Here is a 15,710-nt window from a genome sequence, read left to right on the forward strand (position 1 = left end):
TCTCTCTGCACTGACGTGATTACAGCTAGCTTGTCTCTCTGCACTGACCTGATTGCAGCTAGCTTGTCTCTCTGCACTGACCTGATTACAGCTAGCTTGTCTCTCTGCACTGACCTGATTACAGCTAGCTTGTCTCTCTGCACTGACCTGATTGCAGCTAGCTTATCTCTCTGCCGCCGAGCTGGTCTGGTGTCTCGGTTATCGAAGCGGATAATCCTGGAAATATTGTTGACAGTTTCTGCTTTCAACAGGGATTCTGTGTTTTCCCCATTGGATCTGAAAACACCAGCAAGGATAAGAACCCCAATGTATGTATGCAAATCTCTCTCCAAAAACACGCCTTTTCTCCAAATTACTTCAGTCCAGAATGATTTTCTGGATGGTGTCTGGGATGAACAGTTCAAAAGGAAACTTTATCTCCTGCACATGAGTAACAACCATCCATGTCGACCCTGGTTGAATCCTTATCACATTGGCAGCCATGCGGGGAGGCTCGTTCCTTGGGCAAGAACACCATTCAATTTTACATTTTTTTGACATCCATATTTCTCTTCCTGCAGGCTGCTGATGAGCTGGTTGCTGACGAGCTGGTTGCTGACAGGCTGGCTGCTGACGGGCTGTCTGATGGTTAATCTCATCCTCTTCTTCCAACTCACTGTCAGACTCCGAATTGATAGAGACATGATACTCATATTCTGAAAATGTTTCATCTTCCAAAGTGGAAGACGTTCCTTCCACACTAGTTTCTCTCTCTGCAAATAACAATTCTAAGGCTCTCTGAGCACAGATTATTTTTGCCATACAGATTGATTGTGGTAATGAGCCACACATGCAAAGTTATTTATTCATGCACACACATGCTGAGGTAGAGTGTGGTAAAATATTGCATTTTTTTTTTACAATGTATCAAAATATTGTATTGTAATTGTGCAGGTTGGAACAACAGGCGGAGGAGGAAGACAGAGTGAAGGCACACAGCAAACCTTTTTGTTTAATTTTTACTTGTTTTCACCTACACAAACACGTTCCCATGCTTTGTTTTTTACCCTTGGGCCAGCAGACCCAAACACCACATACTGTATGTAATATAAATGTGTAGTGGGTGCACAGTGTGCACTCAATCAAATTGTTTAGATTTTCTTCACAGAAAATGAGCTAAGGCCAATGAGTCTCAGGTTACATTTTTATTTATTTAAGTAAATACTGAAAATGGGTCCCACAGACCCGAACTATAAGGGCACAAGGCAATACCCAGATCCAGACACAGGAGGCAGATGATTAGAGTCCAAGATGTTTGTTAACAATCCAAAAGGGGTAGGCAAGAGAATGGTCATGGACAGGCAAAAGGTCAAAACCAGTTCAGAGTTCCAGAGGTACAGAATGGCAGGCAGGCTCAATGTCAGGGCAGGCAGGAATGGAGTCCATAAAAAACAAGCAAAGGTCAGGAGGACTAGTAAAAGAGAATAGAAAAGCAGGAGCATGGGGAAAACACGGTGATTGACCTGTACATACAAGACGAACTGGCACAGAGAGACAGGAAACAAAGGGATAAATACACTGGGGAAAATAAGCAACACCTGGAGGGAGTGGAGACATTCAGAAGGACAGGTGAAACAGATCAGGGCATTACAGTACCCCCTCTCTCTCCACCTGGCGTCCTACCTGGGCGCATACCTGGCTGACTGGGGTGTCGGCAGTAAAAATCTGCAAAAAGAGCTGGGTCCAGGATGTCTTTAGCCGGAGCCCAGCATCTCTCCTCCGGGCCATAACCCTCCTAGTCAACCAGATACTGGAAACCCCTGCCCTGTGGTCCAACCCTCAGGTGGCGTCTCACCATAACCGCTGGCTGGCCATCGTACCCACACGGAGGGTACGGGGCAACAGCAGACGGAAAGCAGTGGGACTAATGACTCTAGAAATGGGGAAAGGACCAATGAAATTGGGGGAAAGCTAAAGGGATTCTACCCAGCGGGGTAGGTCCCGAGTGGACAGCCATACCCTCTGCCCAACCTGATAGTGAGGAACCAGAGTCCAGTGGCGGTCCTCTTGTCGACGATACCTGGAGGTGGTCTTGAGAGGTGGTCTAGCTCTTTTCCAGGTATGCCGACAGCGGCGGACGAACATCTGGGATGAAGGTACGTTGACCTCAACTTCTTGCTCTGGGAAAAGCAAGGGCTGATACCCCATTCAGCATTCGAAATTGTATAGTGTTGTAGCCGAGCAAGGGAAAGTGTTCCTGGCATATTCCACCCAGACCAATTGCTGACTCTAGGTGGTGGGGTTACTGGCAACCAGACACAGGAGTGCCGTCTCCATATCTTGATTGGCTGACGCCAACTGGCCATTAGATTGGGGATGAAACCCAGAGGACAGGCTGGCTGACGACCCAATATGGGTGCAGAACGCCTTCCAGAATTGGGACGAGAACTGAGGACCCCGGGTTCGAGACAACGTCAACCGGGAGCCCATGGATATGGAAGACGTGCTGCACCATAAGCTGGGCCGTCTCCTTGGCTGAAGATAACTTAGGGAGAGGGATGAAATGGGCGGCCTTGGAGAATCTGTCCACCATCGTCAGGATGGTGGTGTTGCCATCTGATGAAGGAGGCCCAGCAACGAAATCCAGAGAAATATCAGACCAGGGGTGATAAGGGACAGGAAGTGGCTGTAGGGGGCCAGACGGAGCTTGCCGCCGAGGCCTGCTTTGTGCGTACACCAATGCATGCGGCGACCTTGCAGTCCAGAGCCTCAATTCCCCAAACAACAGAAGCCGCCAAACAAGAGGCAGGGAGGAAGGTCTCAGATTCAGAGGGAGTGCAGTGGAACTGTATAGACGGGAGAGTGTCCAGCTTCACGTTTTTGGACTCTGGGCAGTAGGAGATGGTGAAATTGAACCTAGTAAATAACAGAGCCCACCGGGCCAGCCTGGAATTAAGGCATTTGGCTACACAGAAGATATTCCAGTTTCTTGTGGTCGGTCCAGACCAAAAACAGATGTTCAGCTCCCTCCAGCCAGTGTCTCCACTCCTCCAGTGCCATCTTGACCACCAGGAATTCTCGGTTACCCATGCAGTAGTTTCTTTCTGCAGAGTTGAGTTGTTGGGACAGGAAGGAACAGGGAGCTTTTGGTGGGACAGGATGGCCACCACTCCAACATGAGAAGCATACACCTCAAACACAAATTGACGGGACGGGTCCGGATGGATGAGGATGGGTGCTGTTGTGAACCAATGAACCAATGGTCCACAAAGTCTTGTTCATAGCTGGAGACCATGTAAACGGTACTTTGGGAGAGGTGAGTGCAGAGAAGGAGCCCGCTAGGGTGCTGTAACCCCGAAGGAAATGACGGTAGAAGTTAGAAAAACCTAGGACAAACCTAGGAAATGTTGCAACTGCACCCTGGATGTGGGTTGAGGCCAATCAACCACTGCTTTCACCTTTCCAGGATCCATCTGGACATTTCCCTCAGCAATGACATATCCCAGAAAGGAGATGGTAGAGCGGTGGAACTCACACTTCTCGGATTTTACGAACAATTGGTTCTCCAGGAGGTGCTGAAGGACCTGCTGACATGCAGAACATGTTCTTGGGCAGACCGGGAAAATCCCAGGATGTCGTCAAGGTATACAAACACAAACTGGTTTAGCATGTCCTGGAGCACATCGTTTACCAGGGCCTGGAAGACAGTTGATGAGTCCAAACGGCATAAGCTGGTACTCATAATGTCCGCTGGTTGTGTTGAATGCTGTCTCCACTCATCTCCTTCGCGTATCTTAACCAGGTGGGAAGCATTTGAAGGTCCAGCTTGGAAAAGATTGTGGTGCCCTGGAGATGTTCAAAGCTGAGGAAATGAGTGGTAGGGGGTAATGATTCTTGATCGTTATGTCATTAACGCCCCGGTAGTCAAGGAACGGACAAAGAGTCTTGTCCTTCTTCTTCACAAAGAAAAACCCTGCACCTGCAGGAGATGCAGATTGACTGCCCCAGTAGCCAGAGACTCCTATGTTCTCCTCAATGGCCTTGGTCTCCTGGCCTAGATAGAGAATGTAACCTACCACAAGGTGGTGTGGTGACTGGGAGGAGATCAATGGCACAATCATAAGGACGATGCAGGGGAAGAGAAGTAGCCTGTGTCTTGCTGAAAACCTCCTGTAGGTTGTGGTATTCTGTGGGAACGGTAGAGAAATCTGAGACTTTACTTAAGCCCTGAGGCTTTCTCTGGGAAGGCTGCGCTGATTTGAGGCAATGGGAATGGCAAAACGGACTCCAACCCAGGTTGAACTTGTGTTTTTTAAGCCAAGAAAATCCCAAAACAACTGGAACATGGGGAGACTCAATGAGAAGCAGCTGTATAGCCTTAGTGTGATTTCCTGAAACCCGTAGATTAACAGGAACAGTGCTGTGGGTAATAATAGCCTTGAACCCTTGGTCGTGGCATTCCGTCAGGGAACGAAGCCCTTCCAGAAGGTCCTGTAGTAGCTCCTCATGTCTCCCAATAGTGGCTCCCTGCAGGGAGACAGCGTGATGGAGCTGGTCCAAGTCTGCTGGGTCTGCCATGATGTACACAAGGCGACACCCAGATGCAGATACAGGAGGCAGATGGTTAGAGTCCAAGATGGTTATTAATAGTCCAAAAGGGGTGAAACAGATCAGGGCGTGACGTGAACACCACACAAGAGTTAAAATGATGGAGGCCACTGTGTTCTTGGGGACCTTCAATGCTGCAGAAATAGATCTGTGCCTCGACACAGTCCAGTCATGGAGCTCTACGGACAAATCCTTTGACGTCATGGCTTGGTTTTTGCTCTGACATGCACTGTCAACTGTGGGACCTTACATAGACAGGCCTTTCCAAATCATGTCCAATCAATTGAATTTACCACAAGTGGACTCCAATCAAGTTGTAGAAACATCTCAAGGGTGATCAATGGAAACAAGATGCATCCGAGCTCAATTTCGAGTCTCATTGCAAAGGGTCTGAATACATACGTAAATCAGGCATTTCTGATTTGTTTTTACTTCTAAATCCTAAAAACCAGCCCTAGCCACCACGAGACAGAATAGTTTTAATGTACCTTGGCATAGATTCTACAAGAGTCTGGAACTCTATTGAAGGGATGTGACAACTTAATAACTCAGTCAATGTCTCTATACCAGTCAATATAACTCAGTCAATGTCTCTGTACAAAGCTGAGAGTCTCATCTTTAAGATGCACTTGGAACTGAGTTGATTTCCCATAGCGTTCCAAATGTATAAGTGTGACGGCACCAGCTCCCATGTTGCCTTTAACGCCCTTATCGGTGGCTATCTTAGGTTGTACCAGTACGCCAGATTAGCTCAATTGCCAATTTCTCAACCTCTGAGTATTACAGAAACACAACACTTTGATTGAATAACAGAAACATTTTCATGACAAATTTCTATGGATGAAATGTATCTAAATAACTGTTAAAAACAGCCCAAAACGTATATTTCTAATAATAACATGTAACTATGAATGTGTGAAAATGTTCTAATATATGTTATTTTGGGGGAAATAAAACCAATAACTTGTGTTACAAAATTAAAGGAAAAGTCTTACTGCTCGACAGACAGCCTCTCTTTGCAATCATTACCGATTTAGAGTAAAAAAAATAACCCCTGTGGCGCTTTTAAGACAAAGTACAGTAGGTTGGCACTTTTAGGGTTAAAATACAGGCTCCCAATCCTACACTCTCACACACAAACACGCACGCTCCCTTGCACACACACACACACACACACACACACACACACACACACACAGTCGTTTTGGTCCGATAGCTTACAGCCAGCTCTTTGCCCAGCATGGCGAGGGGATAGAGGTACATAGCTTGGTTCTGTCCTTGGATAATAGGAGACATTGCTTAGGTGTTTCAGGGCACTGGGGAGCTGTATAATGAGGTATGGAATATGGATGAGATGATGGCTGTGTTTCTGTGTGAATGTTTTGCTGTTGGCGAGGTTGTGGTAGTCTGGTAATCAAAGCCAGATGCTGAGTAGACTATCGTCCCCCCGGAGAGAGAAGTGTCTCTGTGTGGAAGTGGGTGTGTGTGTCTAAAATATAATCTAATCTCATATTTTTCCAAACCACAATGGAAGACCAGGGATGTCATGCAAGCTGGAATGAGCTCATGCCTTGTATGGTTTGATTCTATGGAATATGAGGGAATAACTCTCCCGACAAGTACCGCTTCGTATGGTTTGATTCATAAATCATATGGATTACATAGAATAACTCTCCCGACAAGTACAGCTTTTCATGCTTCGCAAAAAAACATACATCTATTGATCAATTACTTATTATTCGGACCTCATATATGCATTAAATCTATTTAGACAAGTTAAATTAATCAAGTGACCTGGATTTATTTAATCTATTGGCCCATTTAGATGTCATTTAGTTTAGATTCCATTTAGATTTTTGGAAAGGGCTTTTATTTTTGTACAAATGGTTTTGTGTATCTTTCTTTGTTCACAATGGCACCAGTGTTGCCACCAGTGTTGCATAGACTGACCTGGAAATCCCCATATCATTTGGTTCAGTTTTTAAACTATACTGTAAACCCCAAGGCATTTTTAACTCAAATATGTCAAGTAAGTTGAACTCAAAGTTAGTGGAACTGAAAATGAAAATAAAACTACGTGAAAGTAATTAAAAAAAAAAATATTTAATATCTGTGTTTTTGCATTTATATTGAGAGATTGATTGATAATTTTATGCTACACAATGATAAATAACAATTTATTTATCATATATACGTATACTAACTCAATCAAGATTTGTTTTTCACCAATTACTTGTCACGACTTCCGCCGAAGTTGGTTCCTCTCCTTGTTCGGGCGACGTTCGGCGGTCGGCGTCGCCGGTCTTCCAGCCATCATCGATCCACTTTTCATTTTCCATTTGTTTTGTCTTGTCTTGTCTTGTCTTGTCCACACACCTGTTTTCAATACCATCATTACATGTTGTGTATTTAACCCTCTGTTACCCCCATGTCTTTGTCCGGAATTGTTTATTGTAAGTGCTTGTGCACGTTATTCTGGTGTGCGACGGGGTTTGTACCCATTGTATTGATTGTTCCTCTTTACGGTGATTTTTATTCTTAACTTCTCTCTAGGGTGGGGGCAGCATTTGGAATTTTGGATGAAAAGCGTGCCCAAATTAAACTGCCTTATCCTCAGGCCCAGAAGATAGGATATGCATATAATTGGTAGATTTGGATAGAAAACACTCAAAAAAAATAGTGTCTGCGAGTATAACAGAACTGATATGGCAGGCGAAAACCTGAGAACAATCCATTCAGGAATGAGGATTTTTCTTTTTTTGTAGTTTTCTGTTCAATGCCATTACAATATCCATTGACAATATCCATTGATTTAGGATTAGTTAGTTCCTATGCCTTCCACTAAATGTCAACAGTCTTAAGACATTTTTTCAGGCTTGTATTCTGAAAAATGAGGAAGTAGTCTGAATGAGTGGACCCTGACGTGTCACAGAGCTTTTTCATGAGCACGACCAAGAGAGTAACTTTCTTGTTTACCTTTTATACGTTATTGTCCGGTTGAAATATTATCAATAATTTAGGCTAAAATTATTTAGCAATTTAGGCTAGAATTAATATTATTGATTATTTAGGCTAAAAACAACCTGAGGATTGAATATAAACATTGTTTGACATGTTTCTATGAACTTTACGGATACAATTTGGATTTTTTGTGTGCCTGTTGTGACTGCGTTTGAGCCTGTGGATTACTGAAGATAGGTTTTTGGATATAAAGAGAGACTTTATTGAACATTTATTGAATAAATGAATGTCTTCTGAGTGCAACCATATGAAGATCATCAAAGGTAAATTATTAATTGTATCTCTATTTCGAACTTGTGTAACTCTTCTAATTGGCTGGTTACTGTTTGTAATGATTTGTCTGCTGTGCGATGTTCTCATATAATCGTACGGTATGCTTTCGCGGTAAAGCATTTTTGAAATCTGACACTGTGGTTGGATTCACAAGAAGTTAATCTTTAAACCGCACACGTCCCACATACCCTAGAGAGGCTAAACCATGCCTTTGAAATACAGTTTTTGCTCTCCTGCGCCTGACTTCTCTGCCGCCAGTATGCAACCCTTACAGACTTCCGGACCAAACTTATGGAGTCAGCAGGAGCAGGTACCTCGGGTATAGGGGTGGAGGAGCACATCCAGGAGCATGCAGCAATGCTCCACCATCTTGTCACTGCCATGGACCGCGTTGTCCAGACAAAGGTAAACTGGGAACGAGAGGGAGTTCTACCAGCACCTCCACCAGCACAACCGGGGTCTCCACTACGCGCCCCTCCTTCTCCTGGTCCCAGTGGGATTCGTCTCTCTCTTCCCCAGGAATACGATGGGACGACTGCGAACTGCCAGGAGATCCTGTTGCAGCTAGAGATTTACCTGGCAACCGTCCACCCAGTTCCTTCGGTCCGTGAGAGGGTGTCCGCCCTCGTCTTGTGCCTCACAGGGAAAGCCCTGGAGTGGGCCAACGCCATGTGGAGAGAGGGAGATGTGATGTTGTACCAGTTTGAGGAGTACACCCGCCATTTCCGGGCAATCTTCGACCACCCAGCGGCAGGTGAATGCCTCATCCATCTGAGGCAGGGGACAAGGAGCGCCCAGGAGTTCGCCCTGGAATTTCGGACCGGATGGATGAAAACGACAGGATGAAAACGACAGGGCACTGATCGACCATTATCGCTGCAATCTGCACGAGAATGTCCGTCGGGAGTTGGCCTGCAGAGACACCACCCTCACATTCGACCAGCTGGTGGACCTGTCAATCCGGCTGGATAACCTGCTCGCTACCCGCGGACGTTCAGATCGGGGTATGTTGGTTCCATCCCCACGCACCCCCCCACAGGAGGAGGTTCTAGCTCGTGCACAATCTGTGGCTGCAGAGGTCACACTGCCGGTCAGTGCCGGGTTGGTTCCTCTGGGTATCAAGACAGCAGGCAGGGCTTTCTGGCGTCAACCCAGGTGGGTTGATACCATTCTCACCCAGAGCCCTCTGTTCCACATATGTTTTTGTATGTCACTTTTCCTGAGTTTTCCCCGCATTCCCAGCATAAGGCGCTTGTCAATTCAGGCACGGATGGGAATTTTATAGATAGATCGTTCACCCATAGTTTAGGGATCGCCACTGTTCCCGTGGTTGTGCCTTTCCCCGTTGACGCCTTAGATAGTCGACCATTGGGGGCAGGGTTGATTAGGGAGGCCACCGCTCCTCTGGGCATGGTGACGCAGCGAGGTCACATGGAGAGAATTAGTCTCTTCGTTATTGACTCTCCTGCGTTTCCCATGGTGCTAGACCTACCCTGGTTAGCTTGTCATGACCCCACTGTTTCTTGGAAACAGAGGGCTCTTACGGGGTGGTCGCGAGAGTGCTCAGGTAGGTGTTTAGGGGTTTCCGTTGGTGCTACTACGGTGGAAAGTCCAGACCGGGTCTCCATCATGAGCATTCCCCCTGAACATGCCGATTTGGCTCTCGCCTTCTCCAAAAAGAAGGCAACTCAATTACCACCCCATCGACGGGGTGATTGTGCGATAGATCTCCTGGTAGACGCTGCACTTCCAATGAGTCCCCTCTCACAGGCGGAGACGGCGGATATGGAAACATTTGTCTCCAAATCCCTATGTCAGGGGTACATTCGGTCCTCCACTTCAACCGCCTACCTGAGTTTATTTTTGTGAAGAAGAAAGAGGGAGGTGTGTGCCCGTGTTTAGACTATAGAGGTCTGAACCAGATCACTGGGAGGTTGTGTTACCCGCTATCACTCATATCCACAGCGATTGAGTCAATGCACTTCTTCACCAAACTAGATCTCACAAGCGCTTACAACCTGGTGCGTATCCGGGAGGGAGGCGAGTGGGAGACGGCTTTCAGTACCACCTCAGGGCACTATGAGTACCTCATCATGCCGTATGGGTTAATGAATGCGCCATCAGTCTTCCAAGCCTTTGTAGATGAGACTTTCAGGGACCTGCACGGGTAGGGTGTAGTGGTGTATATTGATGACATTCTGACATACTCCGCTACACGCGCCGAGCATGTGTCCCTTGGTCACAATCACTATACTGAAATATGTCGATCAATAGGGAATAAAACAAATAGACTATACTAAGATATTGTATGCCTCAGGCATTATATATACATATATAGAAATTAAAGACAAACATCATAAATGAATATGCAATCATGTAAACAACTGAATTAGCAAGAGAAGCAAAAACATATTTTACTTACTGATCTGGAAAAGTCACGTTATTATCTTCTCCTTCTCTCTTGCGAGCAGGACTCCTCGTGTCACTCTCAATATCTGCATTAATCTCATTCAAATGTTTATACTTGAAGTTCGATTTAGCTTTTATACTCTTAGTAGACATGTTATACTTCTTACAGTTGCAGAAAACGTTGTATTACTCATCAAGCTGTGCGTAATGCAAACTCTTCTTTTTCATGATTTTCAATCGACAATTAATCTTGTTGTGCGTGGGCTTAGTACAATGGCTTTTACTTATACAAAGGACCATCACATACTCATGCAAAGCCCTTTTGGCTATCTAGCTAGCTATGTTTCAAAATGATAGGTGGTTGGACCAAGTACAGTCAACAAAGTGAACACCGCCCGTCTCCTTGGTGCATAATAATCTGTCCTTTGTGGGCTTAAAGAGGTGTTGTGTAGCCAATACATAATGTAGAATGATGCAGGACATTTTGGTTGCTTTCTAGAGTGTCTAAGGATTGCACAGAAACCAAACTTGACTGGGTGGAACAAGGTTTAGTGTTTATATTACATTGATTGTTTTGTTGCAAGTTGAAAGTGATGGAATTCATGAGAAATGCTGTATACAACATGGATCATGTTAGGATATAAAAATAGATTTTATTAAACAAAACTATGCTACATTCTATCTCTCGGACCCTGAGGATGACAGATCAGATCAATATTACTGAAGGTAAGTACATTATTTACCTTCAGAGGTGAATGTATCAAACCAGTTGCCGTGATAAAAGTGTTTTGTTGTTGTTCGCTCTCCTCAAACAATAGATATGGGTATTCTTTCACTGTAATAGCTACTGTAAATTGAACAGTGCAGTTAGATTAACAATAATTTAAGCTTTCTGCCCATTTAAAGCTGACTTTTGTTTACAACATCATTCCTGTCACATTATCGCATATTGAGCAACAACTGTCCTGATTTCGGGACACAGATCCTTAATGCATTTATTGTTGTCGTTGATACAAGATGAATGAAAACTAACTTTAGGCTACATGAAAACTAACAATCACATGTGCACACACACACATACACTATGAACGCAAGAACAAACACCCTCCTTCTTCTCCCTCACACACCATGAGGCGTCAATGGCCCATGTCCATTGGCAAAAGCATGGCGAAGGTAACTCAACATACTGTGTCTCCATCTAATAGGGCTGATTGTGTACACACCTAACCCAGGCCAATTGCTTTCCTCTGGCAGCAGCTGCTAAACTGGAGAGAAATCCACATGCATATGAAATCCACAATAAGTGAAATAAATACTTCCTTTTCCACCTCCCTCTCTTTATAGAGAGCGGGTAATTTCCCAGGTCACTACTGTGAGAATGGATCAGGTGTCTTAACTCTGGGATACATTGCTGATGTCACAACCCAGGAATGTAAACTCTCTCTCTCTCGCTCTCTCGAGTAGCTTTATGGCTAATAATAAGATCATGACCAGTAAAAGTGCCTAAGAAAGAGCCAGTGATGGGTCACAGCAGGGTTAAAGTAATGAAACTAACTGAGTGGTATGCTGTTTCGCTAAAGTGCTTTCATTAAGTCAGTCTCTGGTGGCTCTATCAGCAAAGGACTGCAGTGTGGGTCACATAGTCTACTGTATTGTGGTACCATAGCTGACAGTTGTGCTCAGGGAGTTCTCTAGGATGAGAAGTCTTAAGTCTGGAAAGCATTTCACATCTTCACATTAACAATACAGTAGAAGGCAATACATGGATACAATTGTTTTGTTTTTTTCTCTCTCAGGAATTGGTCCCAGATGTTTTAATGATCTATGAAGCTACAAGGAATCTGAGCACCATATTTAACTTATTTCGGCTCATTGGGATGCGAATCACTCCTTTATTGGGGGTGTCTTGCAAATTGCCTATTGTTTCCACCTGTTGTCTATTTATTTGCATAACAGCATGTGAAATTTATTGTCAATCAATTTTGCTTTCTAAGTGGACAGTTTGATTTCACAGAAGTGTGATTGACATGGAGTTACATTGTGTTGTTTAAGTGTTCCCTTTATTTTTTTGAGCAGTGTATTTAGGTAGCCATTTCCCCTTGGTGTTTGTGGGATCTTGTTCTATATTTAGTTGCCTGTCTGCACTTTTCGTATAGCATCACGTTTCGTTCGTTTTGTTGTTTTGTTAGTTTGTTCAGTGTTCTTTCTTTAATGAAAGAAGAATGTACGAATACACACTGCACCTTGGTCTCCTTCGTATAACGAACGTGACAGAAGATCCCACCAAAAATGGACCAAGCAGCGTGTTCAGGAGAAATGGATCTGGGAGGAGATCCTGGAAGGAGCAGGACCCTGGACGCAGGCTGGGGAGTATCGCCTTCCGAAGGAGGATAGAGGCAGTGAAAGCGGATTGGCGATGTTACGAGGAGTTATACCAACGAGGTAGGCCACAGAAACCCCATGGGACATGGAACAGTAGGCGGAGCCGAGGAGCGAACCGGAGTCGGATGAGGAGTTTGACGCAAGATTCCGGAGAGAGGTGCTAGCATTGAAAGCATTGCAGAGCGGGCGTGCTGAGGTGCGTGTCATCAGCCCGGTGCCACATGTAACGGTCCCACGCATCAGCTCTCCAGTGCGCCTCCACAGTCCAGTACGTCCTGTGCCTCCTCTCCGCACTCGCCCTGAGGTGCGTGTCATCAGCCCGGTACCAACTGTACCGGTCCCACGCATCAGACCTCCAGTGCGCCTCCACAGTCCAGTATGTCCTCTTCCTGCTCCTCGCAATCGCCCTGAGGTGCTTGTCCCCAGCCCCTTACCACCAGTGCCGGCACCACGCATCAGACCTCCAGTGCGCCTTCACAGTCCAGTACGTCCTGTGCCTCCTCCCCGCACTCACCCTGAGGTGCGTGTCATCAGCCCGGTACCACCAGAACCGGTCCATGCATCAGGCCTCCAGTTCACCTCCACAGTCCAGAGCTTCCGGCGACAGTTCCCAGTCCAGAGCTTCCGGCGACAGTTCCCAGTCCAGAGCTTCTGGCGACAGTTCCTAGTCCAGAGCTTCCGGCGACGTTTCACAGTCCGGAACCTCCAACGACGCGCCACAGTCCGGAAGCTCCAACGACCGGGCCACAGTTCGGAACCTCCAGCGACGATCCCCAGTCCGGAGCCTCCAGCGACGGTCCCCAGTCCGTCCCCAGTCCGGGGTCACCAGCAACGATCCCCAGTCCGGGGCCTCCAGCGATGGTCCCCAAGTCCGGGGTCTCCAGCGATGGTCCTCAAGTCCGGGGTCTCCAGCGACGGTCCCCAGTCCGGGGTCTACAGAGAAGGTTCCCAGTCCGGGGTCTACAGAGACGGTCCCCAGTCCGGGGTCTCCAGCGACCGTCCCCAGTCCGGGGTCTCCAGCGATGGTCCCCAGTCCGGGGTCTCCAGCGACGGTCCACAGTCCGGGGTCTACAGAGACGGTCCACAGTCCGGGGTCTACAGAGAAAGTTCCCAGTCCGGGGTCAACAGAGAAGGTTCCCAGTCCGGAGTCTACAGAGACGGTCCCCAGTCTGGGGTGTACAGAGACCGTCCCCAGTCTGGAGTCTACAGAAACCGTCACCAGTCCGGGGTCTACAGAGAAGGTTCCCAGTCCGGGGTCTACAGAGAAGGTACCCAGTCCGGGGTCTACAGAGACGGTTCCCAGTCCGGGGTCTACAGAGACGGTCCCCAGTCCGGGGTCTACAGAGATGGTCTCCAGTCCAGGGCCTCCGGCGAGGATCCGCAGTCCAGAGCCTCCGGCGATGATCCACGGTCCGGTTCTACAACGGCTGCGGGATCAGCGTGAAGAGGGGGGCGGCTTCAAGAACCAGAGCCGCCACCGAGGGTACATACCCACCCAGACCCTCCCATATAGGTTCAAGTTTGCGGCCGGGAGTCCGCACCTTTGGGGGTGGGTACTGTCACGCCCTGACCTGAGATATCTCTGTTTTCTTTATATTTTGGTTAGGTCAGGGTGTGACTAGGGTGGGTACGCTATTTTTTGTATTGTCTAGGGGCTTTGCATTGTCTAGTATTTTGTATGTCTCGGGTTTTGTACGGTCTAGGTGATTTGTATGTTTATGGTTGCCTGACATGGTTCCCAATCAGAGGCAGCTGTTTATTGTTGTCTCTGATTGGGGATCATATTTAGGTAGCCATTTCCCTTTGGTGTTTGTGGGATCTTATTCTATGTTTAGTCTGCACTATTCGTATAGCTTCACGTTTCTTTAGTTTTGATGTTTTTCTAGTTTGTTCAGTGTTCTTTCTTTAATAAAAGAACAATGTACGTATACCACACTGCACCTTGGTCTCCTTCATATAACGAATGTGATAGTTACAGACAGCTAGTTACCCTGCATAGTTCCCAACTGTGGGCACACCGCGTCCTAAAAAAAATTAATACAAATAAAATACAAATAAAATAGAAATCTTGTCACATGCTTCATGAACAAGATTAACAGCACCGAGTTGATATGCAGGGATACAAAGCAATTGAGGTAGATATGTACATATAACTAGGGGTAAAGTGACCAGGCAACAGGATATATAATAAACAGTAGCAGCAACGTATGTGATGAGTCAAAAGAGTTGCAAAAAGTCAATGCAGATAGTCCGGGTAGCTATTTGATTAACTATTTAGCAGTAAAAGCTGTTCAGGGTCCTGTTTGATCCAGACTTGGTGCATCGGTATCGCTTGCCGTGTGCCTCAGAGAGAACAGTCTATGACTTGGGTTACTGTAGTCTTTGACAATTTTTACGGCCATCCTCTTACACCGCCTGGTATAGAGATCCTGGATGGCAGGGAGTTCGACCCCAGTGATGTATTCGGCGGTACGCACTATGCTCTGTAGCGCCATGCGGTCGGAGGCCGAGCAGTTGCCATAGCAGGCAGTGATGCAGCCAGTCAAGATGCTCTCAATGAAGCAGCTGTAGACCTTTTTGAGGATCTGAAGGCCCATGACAAATCTTTTGAAGCACCTGAGGGGAAAAAGCATTGTTTTGCCCTCTTCACGACTGTGTTAGTGTGTTTGGACCATGATAGTTCCTTAGCGATGTGGACACCGAGGAACTTGAAGTTCTCAAACCGTTGATGTGAATGGGGATGTTTTCTGTAGTCCACGATAAGCTCTTTTGTCTTGCTCACATTAAGGGGCGGCAGGGTAGCCTAGTGGTTAGAGCGTTGGACTAGTAACCGGAAGGTTGCGAGTTCAAACCCCCGAGCTGACAAGGTACAAATCTGTCGTTCTGCCCCTGAACAGGCAGTTAACCCACTGTTCCCAGGCCGTCATTGAAAATAAGAATTTGTTCTTAACTGACTTGCCTGGTTAAATAAAGGTAAAATAAATAAAAAAAATAAAAAGGGAGAGGTTGTTGTCAAGCACCACACTGCTATTGTGTTG

The sequence above is a fragment of the Oncorhynchus mykiss genome, chromosome 28, assembly GCF_057628025.1.
Source record: "Oncorhynchus mykiss isolate SJ-2025 chromosome 28, ASM5762802v1, whole genome shotgun sequence".
NCBI classification, from domain to species: Eukaryota; Metazoa; Chordata; class Actinopteri; order Salmoniformes; family Salmonidae; genus Oncorhynchus; species Oncorhynchus mykiss.